Here is a 12,473-nt window from a genome sequence, read left to right as displayed (position 1 = left end):
GGATATCGCTCTGTATGATGTGAATGTGTTGCTCTGATTTGGTTGATAAATAAAACACTGATTGGCCAGTAGCCAGGCAGGAAGTATAGGCGGGACAAGCAGAGAAGAGAATTCTGGGAAGAGGAAGGCTGAGTCAGGGTCACCAGCCAGACACCGAGAAAGCAACATGTAAAAGTACTGGTAAGCCACAAGCCACATGGCAACTTATAGATTAATACAAATGGATTAATTTAAGATATAAGAACTAGATAGAACTAGATAGCAAGAAGCCTGCCACGGCCGCGCAGTTTATAAGTAATATAAGTCTCTGTGTGTTTACTTGAGTCTGAGTGGTTATAGAAGCCAGGTGGACACAGGAAAACTCCAGCTACACTGGCATCAAAGGCATGTGCCACCACCGCCTGGCTGTTGTTCAATTTTCTTTTTTCTTTTTTGTTATTTCAAAATGCTTTATTTTCTCTTGGTCCCAAGACTTGGGAGGGGCTCCAGAGCAGTTACAAAGCTGCCTAGAGGTTCAGGTGAAGGTCCTGAGGCTGGCTGGTACAGAGCAGAGGAGGGAGCCCCTTGGAAGATGTCGCCTCCTCATCATGCTTGAGAGTGAGCCTCTCGAAGAGGTACTCGCCCAGAGATGGCGGGGGCACACCAGTCTGTGCTGGCTGCGGCCCAGCCACCCTGTGGAGGTTGGTTAGGTGGTTGCCCATCTTCTTGATGAGCTTCATCTCCTCATCCAGGATTTTCCAGGAAGTCACAGAGATGAGAATCTGTGCCAGCAGAAGCCAGGGCATGAAGATCCAAGAGGGCCTGGTTCAGGCTCTTCTCCAGGGCCAAGGCAGCTTCCATGGCCTCCTGGGATTTAACCCACGCATCTTGAGATGGCTTCTGCACATCCTGGAACAGTGCTCGGCCCCCTCAATTGTCCTGCATCTTGAGCAGCTGCTGAGCGCCCTCGCGCTTCTCCTCGGCCAATTCTCGGAAGAAGTGGCCTACACCCTCCAGAGCCACGTCATCCAGGTCAAAATAGTAGCCCAAAGAGAGGTAGGTGTTGGAGGCCCGCAGGTGCAAGTTGACCAGGCCGTTCACTGCAGCCTCCACTTTGGTGGAATAATTCTAGGAGCTCATGGCTGATACGCAGTATGGAGCTAACCCGCGAAGAGACGGTGCTGGCTGGTCCTAGGAGCCGAAGGCTGTGAGGAAATGGTCCCAGAGGCTGCGACTGGAGATAATGAAAGGTGCTGGAAGCTAACAAAGGGATTCCCCGGGTCTGCTCCGTCCAAACACTGTTGAAGCAAGACAGACACGGGATCTCCGGGGCGCTGTTCTGTTGTTCAATTTCCTAAAGGTCTTATAATAAAAATTAAAAAAAAAAATTAGAACCAGACACTGGGGTAAATATCGAAAGATCAGAGAGACAAAGGAACAAGCTACTGCCACGTCTTACTTCTAGGACTCTTCAGCCTAGTTCCTGTCTCCTCACACCTCATATACCTTTCTCTCCACCCAGCCATCACTCCTTCCTAGTCCTGGGATTAATGGCGTATGTGCTTCCCAAATACTGGGATTAAAGGTGTGAGATCTCAAGTGCTGGGATTAAAGGCATGTGACTCCCAAGTACTGGGATTAAAGGTGTGTGCCAGCAGTGCCTGATTCTATTTCTGCCTAGACTGAATCAATCTCATGTAGATCCACAGAGATCCAGAAAGATCTTTGCCTCTCGAGTGCTATGATTAAAGATATGTTCCACTACTGCCTGGCATCTAAATTTAATCTAGTGGCCCGTTCTGTTCTCTGATCTTCAGGCAAATTTTATTAGAGTACACAATATATCACCATACACAACTGTCTGTGACTCCAGTTCCAGAGGATCTGACACCTTCACACAGACATACACGCAGGCAAAACACCAATGCACATAAAATAAAAGTAGTTAAAAAAAAAAAAAAGAGTTGCTGTGGTCATGGTGTCTCTTCAAGGCAATATAGACTTTAACTAAGACAGAGCCCTTAGAAAGGCAATCCTGGCTGGGCGGTGGTGGCGCATGCCTTTAATCCCAGCACTCAGGAGGCAGAGCCAGGCGGATCTCTGTGAGTTTGAGGCTACCCTGGGCTACCAAGTGAGTCCCAGGAAAGGCGCAAAGCTACACAGAGAAACCCTGTCTCGAAAAACCAAACATCAATCAATCAATCAATCAATAAATAAATAAATAGAAAAAAAGAAAAAGAAAAGACAAAAGAAAGACAATCCCTCTTTAGCTCTACAAATTTGATACAAATTGATTTAAGGGAAATTCCGGAATCTATAAAGTTCTGAGACAAAAATTTATTAACACTTAACACCAACCCAATTGTTGAAGGTTGGATATGTACTTAAAAATATAGGCTGGAGGGGCTGGAGAGATGGCTCAGAGATTAAGAGCACAGACTGCTTTTCCAGAGGTCCTGAGTTCAATTCCCAGCAACCACAAGGTGGTTCACAAACATTTGTAATGAGATCTGGTGCCCTCATCTGGCCTGCACTCATACATGCTGTATACATAATAAATAAATAAATCTTTAAAAAAAAATATATATATATATATATACACACACACACACACACACACACATACACACACACATATATATATATATGTATATATATGTATATATATATGTATGTATATATATATATGCCGGAAGCCGGTCGGTGGTGGTGGTGGTGGTGGTGGTGGTGGTGGTGGTGGTGGTGGTGCACGCCTTTAATCCCAGCAGTTGGGAGGCAGGGCCAGGTGGACCTCTGTGAGTTTGAGGCCAGTCTGGTCTACAGAACGAGATCCAGGACAGCCAGAGATACACAGAGAAATCCTGTCTCAAAAAACAAACAAACAAACAAACAAACAAACAAAACTGTAGGCTGGACTTAGTGGCATGCGCCTTTAATCCTAGCACTCAAGAGGTTGAGGCAGGCAGATATCAGTGAGAGCAAGTTCCAGAACAGCCAGGGCTACACAGAGAAACCCTGTCTGGAAAAAACTAAAAACAGAAAGAAAATGTAAAAGCAAGCATTGCTGCCGAGTCCTCAGCAATGCCAAAGCAGCAGCACGCACTTGGGGTGATGTATGAGTTACTCTTCTGCTGCTGTGACAAAACACCATCGCCACAGACAACTTGAGGAAGAAGGAGGTTGTCTGGGCTTCCATCTCCAGAACGAGAGTCCATGATGACGGTGGAGGCATGGCAGAGGATGGCCAGAGCAGGGAACTGAGAGATCACACCTTCAACAGCAAACACAACACAGAGAGAACAGGAAGTAGGACGAGGCTATCCACTCTCAAAGCCCACCCCCAGTGATGCACTTCCTCCAGTAAGGCCAAACATCCTGAAGGTTCTGTTACCTCCCCAAACAGCACCGCCAACTGGGATCCAGTGTTGACTTACCTGAGCCAATGGGGACGTCGCTCACGTAAACCTCCACAGGTGTGTTATATTTCTGCCTGTAATGAGGCTTGCGCTCCAAGGGCTTGCAGGTTCAACTGAGATCTCTTTGCCTGGATCCAGGGAATGTTGCTCCATGTGTGTGGTGGGAGGGGCCTGGATTTTTAGGAATTTCTTCTGTTAAGAAAAACCGAACAACTTTCTCCCCAGTTGGCTTGAAGAGGGCAATGGTATTTAGTCAAGTTCCGTGTAGCTCCGGGATGCCATTTTATCTAAGTCACTTGAACATTCATGGATTTTAATGTCTTCAGGGGTTACAGGAACCAATACCCACCAAACCCAGTGGTTACTAAACACTAGAGTGTGGCATGGACAAGACAGGATGGGGGAGAACGGGAGAGTGGACTTCACAGGAGACACCTTAAGTGAGCCAGCGCCCCTGACCTTCATTCCCTCCTCCCTCTCTTTTTCCTTTCTTCGTGTCCCCATTCCCCAGCTCAAGACAAGGTCTCACTGTGTAGCTCAGGTTAACCTTTAACTTGCTATGTATCCAGAATCTCCTTGAACTCCTTATCACCCTGTCACAGCCTCCTGAGCACTGGGATTACAGGTTTGTGCCTTCCGCTGTGCTCCGACTTCCATTTTAAAATGTCATCCCGGGCTGGGAATGCAGCTCAGGGCTACAGCACTTACCTAGTGTGTGTGACGACCTAGTCCAGTACCCAGCACCAGAATGACAGGGACAGGGGAGATGAGTGTAGAGGAAGAGTGCTTGCCTCCCAGGTTCAGTCCCCCCAAGGAGAAAGAGGCGTCGAGGATGACCCCTGGGGCTTGGGTCTAGCTCTGTCAGGTAGAGTGCATGCTTATGGTTTGCATGTATGAACCAGATGAAGGCACACTGTTTGACATGTCTGATGGATGTCCAAGTGGAACAGAGGACTGACATCTGCAGCTCAAAGGGGCAGTCAGTCTGGAGTAGGCCCAAGTCTGCAGCATTTGGATGGCATTTAAATTCTTGGACTGGATGAAATCACCTGGGTTACAGAATCTAGAAAAAACAGTATGAGGAGGACAAAGAGTAACAGAAGGAAGAGGAGGAAGAAGAGGAGGAGGAGGGGGAAGAAGAGGAGGAAAAAGAGGGGGAAGAGGAGGGGGAAGAGGAGGAGGAGGAAGAGCAGGAAGAAAAAGGGGGAAGAGGAGGGGGGAAAAAGAGGAGGAGGAGGAAGAGAAGAAGGGGGAGGAAGGGGAAGAGGAGGAGGAGGAGGAGGAAGAAACAGCAATGAAATTCTAGGAAAGCCAAGTGAATGCTGGCGTGGGAAACAAAGAGAAGCCGTGGAGTGCCAGCCTGTGGGCAGGACTGTCATCCATCTGCTTTAGAGGAGGCAGCTACAGGTCCAGGATCAAGGGCTCTGCGGATCTATTTCCTCTGAGGAAGGTGGAGAGCAATCTGTTTTAGGCTTCTCGGCCAGTGTCCGGTTATTTACTGTGAGATACATTTCTCTAACCTCTGACTTCATGTTCTCACAGCACTCTCTCTGTGCTCACGCGCACACGTCTCTGTCCAATTTATACTTTTCATAAGTAGTCTATTAATTAGATTAGGGCTCATCCTAATGACTTCATTTTTAACATGATCATCTGCAAAGAAGGACTTTCCAATAATATCAACTCGTAAGAATTGGGTGTTAGAGGTTCAGCATCTTATTTATAGAAGGCATAATTCAACCCCTAAGAATTCAGAGACTAGATTGGAGGCTGAGTGTAGATGGGGCAGGGTGAAGGCCATCTTGGAGTAGCTTTAAGAGAGCGTGGGAGCTGGGCAGCTATGACACACGCCTTTAATCCCAGCACTTGGAAGGCAGAGCCAGGTGGATCTCAGTGAGTTCGAGGCCAGCCTGGGCTACAGAGCGAGATCCAGGACAGGCACCAAAACTACACAGAGAAACCCTGTCTCGAAAAGAGAAAGAGAGAGAGAGAGAGAGGAAGGAGGGAGGGAGGGAGAGAGAGAGAGAAGGAGAGAGAGGATAGAGATAATGAACATAAGCAACTCTTGGGATATCTAGCTTTGGTAAAAACTTGGAGGGAAGGGGAGAAAAGGCTCAGTGGTTAAGAGCACTCACTATTCTTCCAGGGGACTGTGGTTCCAATCCCAGCACCTAAGCTTCCCTGACAGCTCATTACCATTTGCAATTTCATTACCAGGGGATGTGGCTCCCCCTTCTGGCCCCCTCAGGCATTCCATGCATGTGGTACACAGGTATACAAGCAGGCAAAACATTCATACTCCTAACATAAAATGAATAAAGTTGGAGGAGAATCTATCTAGGAGGGTTTTAAAACATACTTTACATTAAAGTACGCTAGGTTAAATAATTTATTACTGAGAGACACCTGTGTGTTACAGAGACGTGAAAACACGGCCCAGGGTCCTGAAGAGAAGCCGAGGGCTGGGGTCTTGGAGGCTTCTTGGCTGTGCAGTGAGATTAAAGGTTCTGAACGTGAGTCCGGCTACAGGTGGATTGGGCAGGGGACAAAAGGAAGTGAGTTTTTGTTTTCTCAGTGAAGTATGGTTAAGCCCACTGCTAGAAAATAAGACCACTAGCACAATTCAAAGCCAACTTTGAAGCGAGGTTTAATTAAATACTGTCCAGGTGGATGGGCTCCAGCCAGGCCCATCGATGTGTTTCTAGAAAATGGCTCCAAGTGGTTGTGTGTTGTGTGTGCTGTTTGCAGTGACTTAAGTATTTCCCCTCAGGTCCAATCAGGGGCAAGCACACATCCTGACGTATTTCCTGCCTGTGAACCCTACATGTGATCAATCACATCCGGTGCACATGGGTCAAACAAACTTGTTTGGGGGAGTGAAAACATGTGACTTGTTATCTCCTATAAACAACAGCCTCCAGCATTTCAGGAACCATGTGTCCTTGGGCAAGGGGCTTGCAGATCAGAGGCGGTTTTTGTTTCATGAATCTTAGGCATAGTAACTAAAACTTAAAATGTAACTTTGGCTCTCACAGCATGAGGTGGGATTTTAAGCTAAGAGTGTGTATTTACGGGAAGGCTGGGAATTTGAAGGGGGAGCATTGTGAAATAGTCTCAAGGCCTGGGGAAAACTGAAGGACTAGGGGATGAGGGTAGGGCACCCAGCCTCGATGAGATTAGTGGCCAGGTGTGAATGGAAGCAGTCAGCAAGCTGGGCTGACTTCCCCGGCTAGGCTGCACTGCAGATCACAGGCACAGGATGAGCGGGTGGTTGGGTGTAATGAGGTTGGGGTTTGCCAGAGGAGGATGCTGGTGTGAGAGAGAGGCGAGGGAAGGGAAGGATGTTGTTTGTTCTGCTTGGTTGAGACCGAGTTTCTTTTACTCTGGGGAAACTTGAAACTCTCTATGTAGCCTAGGATGGCCTCAGACTCAGGGCAATCCTCCAGGTTTGTGGAGGGATTGCAGGTCTGAGCGCCGTGTCTGACTAGAAGAAGGTGGCTTCATGACTGGGGGTGATGGGCCACCGTAGAGTCAAATAAGGGATGACGACAGTGGCTGCCGTCTCTGGGAGGGTAAGCAGGCGAACAGCACCTGACATCGGTAATCCCAGCACTCGGGAGGCTGAAGCAGGGAGATTGATGAGTCCAAAGCTTGCCTAGGCTACACAGCAAGACTGTCTCAAAACAAACAAACAAACAGCAACAAAACTGAAAGAGCTAAATCAGGGACACGTGAGTTGGGAAGGCAGGGTGTGAAGCCAGAACAGTGAGGGGTGTGAGGAATAAGAAAGAAGTGGAAAAACAATCATAAGCTGTGTACCTTTTGAGCTGAGGCCTGGCAACATCTTTAAAGGTAAATATAATGAACTAGGGTTTTGTTGTCTTCTGCCAAAATGCCAGTCAGCCTGCCAGTCCAAGGACTTCTTGTCTTCAGCAGCTAGCAGACTGCCAAGGTGTGACTTCTTATCTCTGTGTACAGAGCCGCCCTCTGCCCTCTGGCTGAAAGGTTGACTCACTGTTCACTTGCAGTTGAGATGCAAGGCAAGAACCACAGAGTCTCATAGCTTTAAATGCTCCCTGGTTGCATGTTCTCAGATAACAACTTCGAAGATAAGAATAATAAAAAAATCACAATTAAAACTGCACAAGGAGCTGGGCATGGTGGTGCATGCCTTTAATCCCAGTGCTAGGAAGGCAGAGGCAGTCAGATCTCTGTAAGTTCAAGGCCAATCTGTTCTACAAAACAAAGACAGCCAGGGCTGTTATACAGAGAAACCCTATCTCAAAACTCCCTTCATCCCCCCTCCCCACGCACACGTGCGCACACGCGCCCCCCCCAAAAAAAAACAGAACAAAAAATACACAAAAAACCCTGCACGAGGACTAGGAAGCCCACTCAAGGAAGTTGTGTTTGTTTTTTAATTATTTCCTTTTGCAATGCCGGGGGTCAAGGCATAGGCCAGTGCTCTACCACTGAGCTACATCTTCAAGCCTCATTTAAAAAAAAAATTAAGACAATTGATTTCAGGAGCATGTGGTTTATTTAAATGAAAAAGCTACAGCTGGAGTATGAGGTTTGGTCATGTGTTACGCTATGGTAATAAAAGGGAGCAGTAGTCTGGGAAGGAAGTTGACGCAGCTCCTCTCTGTGAGGTGCAGGAGAATGAAGTGCCTCCAGGCCGTCACTGGGAGGAAAGAGCATCAGAAAGGACATAAAACTGGAGGATCTAAACATCACAGGGCCTTAAAGGGAAGGAGAGGCATTCCTTTAACTTGGACAGTAGCTTTATTGAGAGAGAGAGAAAAAGAGAGAGAGAGAGAGAGAGAGAGAGAGAGAGAGAGAGAGAGAGAGAGAGAGAGCGAGCTGGGGAGATGACTCATTGGTTAAGAGCGCTGGTGCTCTTCAGGGAAACCCCGGTTCAAGTCCCAGCTTCCACATCACAGCTAACCATCATCTGTATCTCCAGTTTTACAGATCCTAAGCCCTCTTCTGGCCTCCCCAGGCACCAAGTGTGAAAGAGGTGCACAGACAGGCAGGCAAAGCCCTGGTTCACATAAAACAAAGAGAAGGTTGGGCGGTGGTGGCGCACGCCTTTAATTCCAGCACACGGGAGGCAGAGGCAGGTGGATCTCTGTGAGTTCGAGGCCAGCCTGGACTACAGAGTGAGTTCCAGGAAAGGCGCAAAGCTACACAGAGAAACCCAATCTTGAAAAACCAAAAAAGAAGTAAATCTTCAAAAGGAAGAGGAAAGAAAAGAGAAAGTTATATCGAGAAGGATGGCAGAGGAGGCTGAGGAAACTTCAGAGAGCAGCCTTTGGAGCACACCTCCCAGCAAATCCCCTCGAGGAGTCTCTCCGGTCAGGCTTTTTATAATCTTTTAGGGGTGATGGGAAGTTCCAGTCATGTGATTTAGTTCAGCATATGGTTGTTGGGAGCACAAAGGTCCTAGTGTTCACAAACAGCACTCAGGAAGCCAGGAATGTTAAACATACACAGTTGCCACTTCAACGCAAGAGATGTGTAACCTATTTTCTTCCCCAGAAAACTGGAAATGGAGATGGCTAATAGTCTCTGGGGTCCTTGTGCTATCTGTATGACCATGACCGAGACCACACCTGATCCTCCCCCAGACCATTAAGATAACACATGTAGCCTGTCTCTAGAACCCCTCTTCATGAAAGAAGTGGCATGTATTTCGAGAAGAGTTTCATTGTAATTATGCCTCCTAGTGCACATGGTATTGTGTTATACCAGGAAACTTTTTTTCAAACTGTGCTGTACTTACATATGCCTAAATAAAGTGTCCAGTGTCAAGACTCTACAACTTTGAGCCAACACAGGCTATTTAGTCGTGTTGAGCTGGATTTCCTTCTTGCCTCACATGGATCATTACTCTGTTGGCTGAGTCGTTTGCAGAGACCCCACAATAGGGCACAATAGGTACTTGAAAGAGCACAGTGGCAGCCAAATCAGGGGCTGCGGTTACAGGACAGTGTAACTGGAAGTTTCCCTGTGTCCTACCCGGTCCTGAGGTTCTGCAGCTGCTTATAAAATAATCACTCAGAGGCTTATACTAATTACCAATTCTATGGCCTATGTCAGGCTTCTTTTTTTTTGTTTTGTTTTGTTTTGTTTTTCGAGACAAGGTTTCTCTGTGTAGCTTTGTGCCTTTCCTGGAACTCACTTGGTAGCCCAGGCTGGCCTCGAACTCACAGAGATCTGCCTGCCTCTGCCTCCCGAGTGCTGTGATTAAAGGTGTGCGCCACCACCGCCTGGCTATGGCAGGCTTCTTGCTGGCTAGCTCTTTCATCTTTAATTAACCCATTTCTATTCATCTGTGTTTTGCCACATGGCCGTGGCATTACCAGTCTGCTGGCATCTTGTTGCTCCTCGGGCGGCCAGCTCTTATCTCCCTGACTCTGCCCTTCTTCTCTCCGTATCTCTGCTTGGATTTCCCACCTGCCTCTAAGCTGCCTTGCCATAGGCCAAAGCAGCTTTATTTATTGGCCAATGGGAGCAACATATATTCACAGCGTACGGAAAGACATCCCCCAGCAAGGCAGCTTCTTCACTCTGGTCCCAGAGAGAGGTGCAGGGGCATTTCTTGAGGCGTGCTGTGAGCTCTGGCCTCAAGTTGCAGTCCTGTGTTCTAACTGCTATTTATTTTAAAAAATTGTTTTTTAGATTTTGTTTTATGTACCTGAGTGTTTTGCCTGCAAGCATGTATATGCCACTACATGTGTGCCTGGATGCCCTGCAACTGGAGTTAGGGACGCTTGGGAACCACCTTGTAGATGCTGGAAACCATCCAGGGCCTCTATAAGAGCTAGTGCTCTCAAGCACTGAGCCATCTCCAGCCTCCAACAGCTATTTTGTCTTATTATATTATTTTTTATTTGTTTTTTTTTTCTTCTTTTTAAAGATACTTATTTTGAGAGATGAGTCTTCTATAACTTGCTATGTACTGGGTGCTGGGATTAAAGGTGTGCGCCACCACTGCCTACTGCCTGGCTTCAAGGGAACTTTCTGTAGAAAACAGTTCCTCTTGTCACTGGGAAGTTGAAGAAGTTGGTACAGTTCGTTATAGCTTGGAGTGGAGTGAACATTTACAGGAAAGGATGGTGCAATCTGTTAAATTCTGTTAAGAGGTATGATAGCAGCGTTGAAAAGAACCAGTGGATTCTGAGCGGGAAGATCAGTGCGGGCCTTGGGCAGACATCGGCCTCTATTTCTTTGTATAGCCCTAGCTGTCCTAGAACTTACTTTGTGGACCAGGCTGGCCTCGAACTCACAGACGTCTCTGCTGGGATTAAAGACGTGTGCCACCATGCCTGGCTCTCAGACATTGACCTCCAAGTTGAACCTGGGAGTGTGAGTAGGGATGGGACAAGAAAAGGTGAGGGTTTCTCTGGCCATGAAACACGGGGAGGAAGGAGAAGAGAGACAGAGCTCGGGCTGAATAGAACCTTTATTCTCTAGGCAGTGGGAAACAATTGAGGATTGTCAAGAGAACAACAGCAGAATATTAGCTAATGTTTGTGTCCCTACCCCATCTGGCCAGGCACTGTATTAGGAACATAGCTCCCCCACCCACTGGTTAAAAGAGAAATGACAGTTTTAGCTTCTCCACAAAAGGAACTGAAGCTTCCAGGAATTAATTTGCATATCTTTTCTACTATGAAAACTGAATCATAGTACTAATACACTTCCCTAAAGTTTTTAGGATTAAGAAACCAGATATTCCCAGACATAAGTAATAAGATATTGCTGGAGACTAAACAGTAGAAACTCTTGGTTTAAGGGAAAGAAATAACTTGTTCCTTCAACAGGCCCCACAAAGCGTGAGGATCTGCTGGCTTCCCTTCGCAGACCAACAATGTCTGTCTTAGTTCTAACTACTCCCCTGCCTCTGTGAGAGCTACTTGACTTTGTCATTGCATTATTGATTAAAATGATAAGAAATAAGAAGGTGAACTAAAGGCCAGGTGTGGTGGTGCACACCTTTGATCCCGCCCTGGGGAGGCAAAGGCAGGCAGACCTCTGTTTTCAAGGCCAACCTGGGCTGCACTGCCAATTCCAGGACAGGGAGGGGGAGGGGAAGGGGGAGGGAAGAGAGGGAGAAAAGAAAAAGAAAGTGAACTAAGACAGAACTCACAGAGAGAAAGAATCAGCACTTGGGAGGCGAGGCAGCAAGATTGCGGTTAGTTTGAGGCCAGCCTGGGCTACAGAGTAAAATCTGTTTCAAAAAATAAAACCCTTCCCCCATTACAGCAATTAAAATTATCAGCCAAGCCCCTCCCCCCCGGGACAAAAGACACCGATGTGCCCTTCATCGAGCGTTATACCGCATGGTTTTTGTTACTGAACGAATTGAATTGAATTCGCTATTCCTGAGAAGCATGAGAAACAATCGTGGAGACTCTTTTCCCACTCTGCGACTTCAGCTGGCCCAGGACACCACGATTTCCTTCTGAGGGCTGGGTATATGTTTTGTCTATTGGACGCTGAAAGATGTCCGGATTAGACCGCAGGAAACGCTAGAGACTCGGAAATCCTAGAGCAGCGGGGACAGGAATGTGTGAGTGATTTCAACGTTCACTTGAGTTTTTCACTACTACTTTTCTCTTCGGATGCTCTGTGTCTTTAACCCCAGGCATGCTGGTTAACCGGCACTACCCAGCTCTTACTTAACTCGCGTCTACTTAGACACTTAACAATACGAGAATGGCCGATATACGCATCAGATAACTGACACTTGGCCTGATGTACCGGATCCACGGAACAGGGCTCAGGAGAATTAATCCCCAGGTTCTGCAGGAACCCACTTCTACCTTCCCCTGAGCCCTTCCCTTTAACCCAGAGGGTGGAGCGCGCGCGGTCTCCTAGGAGACCAGCGCTAACTGACCGCGCCTGCGCACAGCCTGGGCCCGGCTGATGCAACTTTCCGCGTGCCAGCCCGCTCTACCCCGAGTAAGGAGGCCGAGAGGGACCGCGGGCGCAGCCAATCAGCGGCCACGCACGCGGGTGACGCAAGTCCGCCCCTCGAGGGGTGGGGGACCGGCGGGGGGGGGGGCTGCA

At 47.7% G+C, this 12,473-nt stretch overlaps 1 pseudogene; it reads right to left on the bottom strand.

The window, feature by feature from the left end:
- Window positions 1-458: 458 nt before the first annotated feature.
- Window positions 459-3,211, bottom strand: LOC114698030 (annotated as a pseudogene).
- Between the last annotated feature and the right edge of the window lie 9,262 nt (window positions 3,212-12,473).

The sequence above is a fragment of the Peromyscus leucopus genome, chromosome 15, assembly GCF_004664715.2.
Source record: "Peromyscus leucopus breed LL Stock chromosome 15, UCI_PerLeu_2.1, whole genome shotgun sequence".
In the NCBI taxonomy this organism is placed as follows: domain Eukaryota; kingdom Metazoa; phylum Chordata; class Mammalia; order Rodentia; family Cricetidae; genus Peromyscus; species Peromyscus leucopus.
This window is presented reverse-complemented; position numbering and strand designations above follow the sequence as displayed.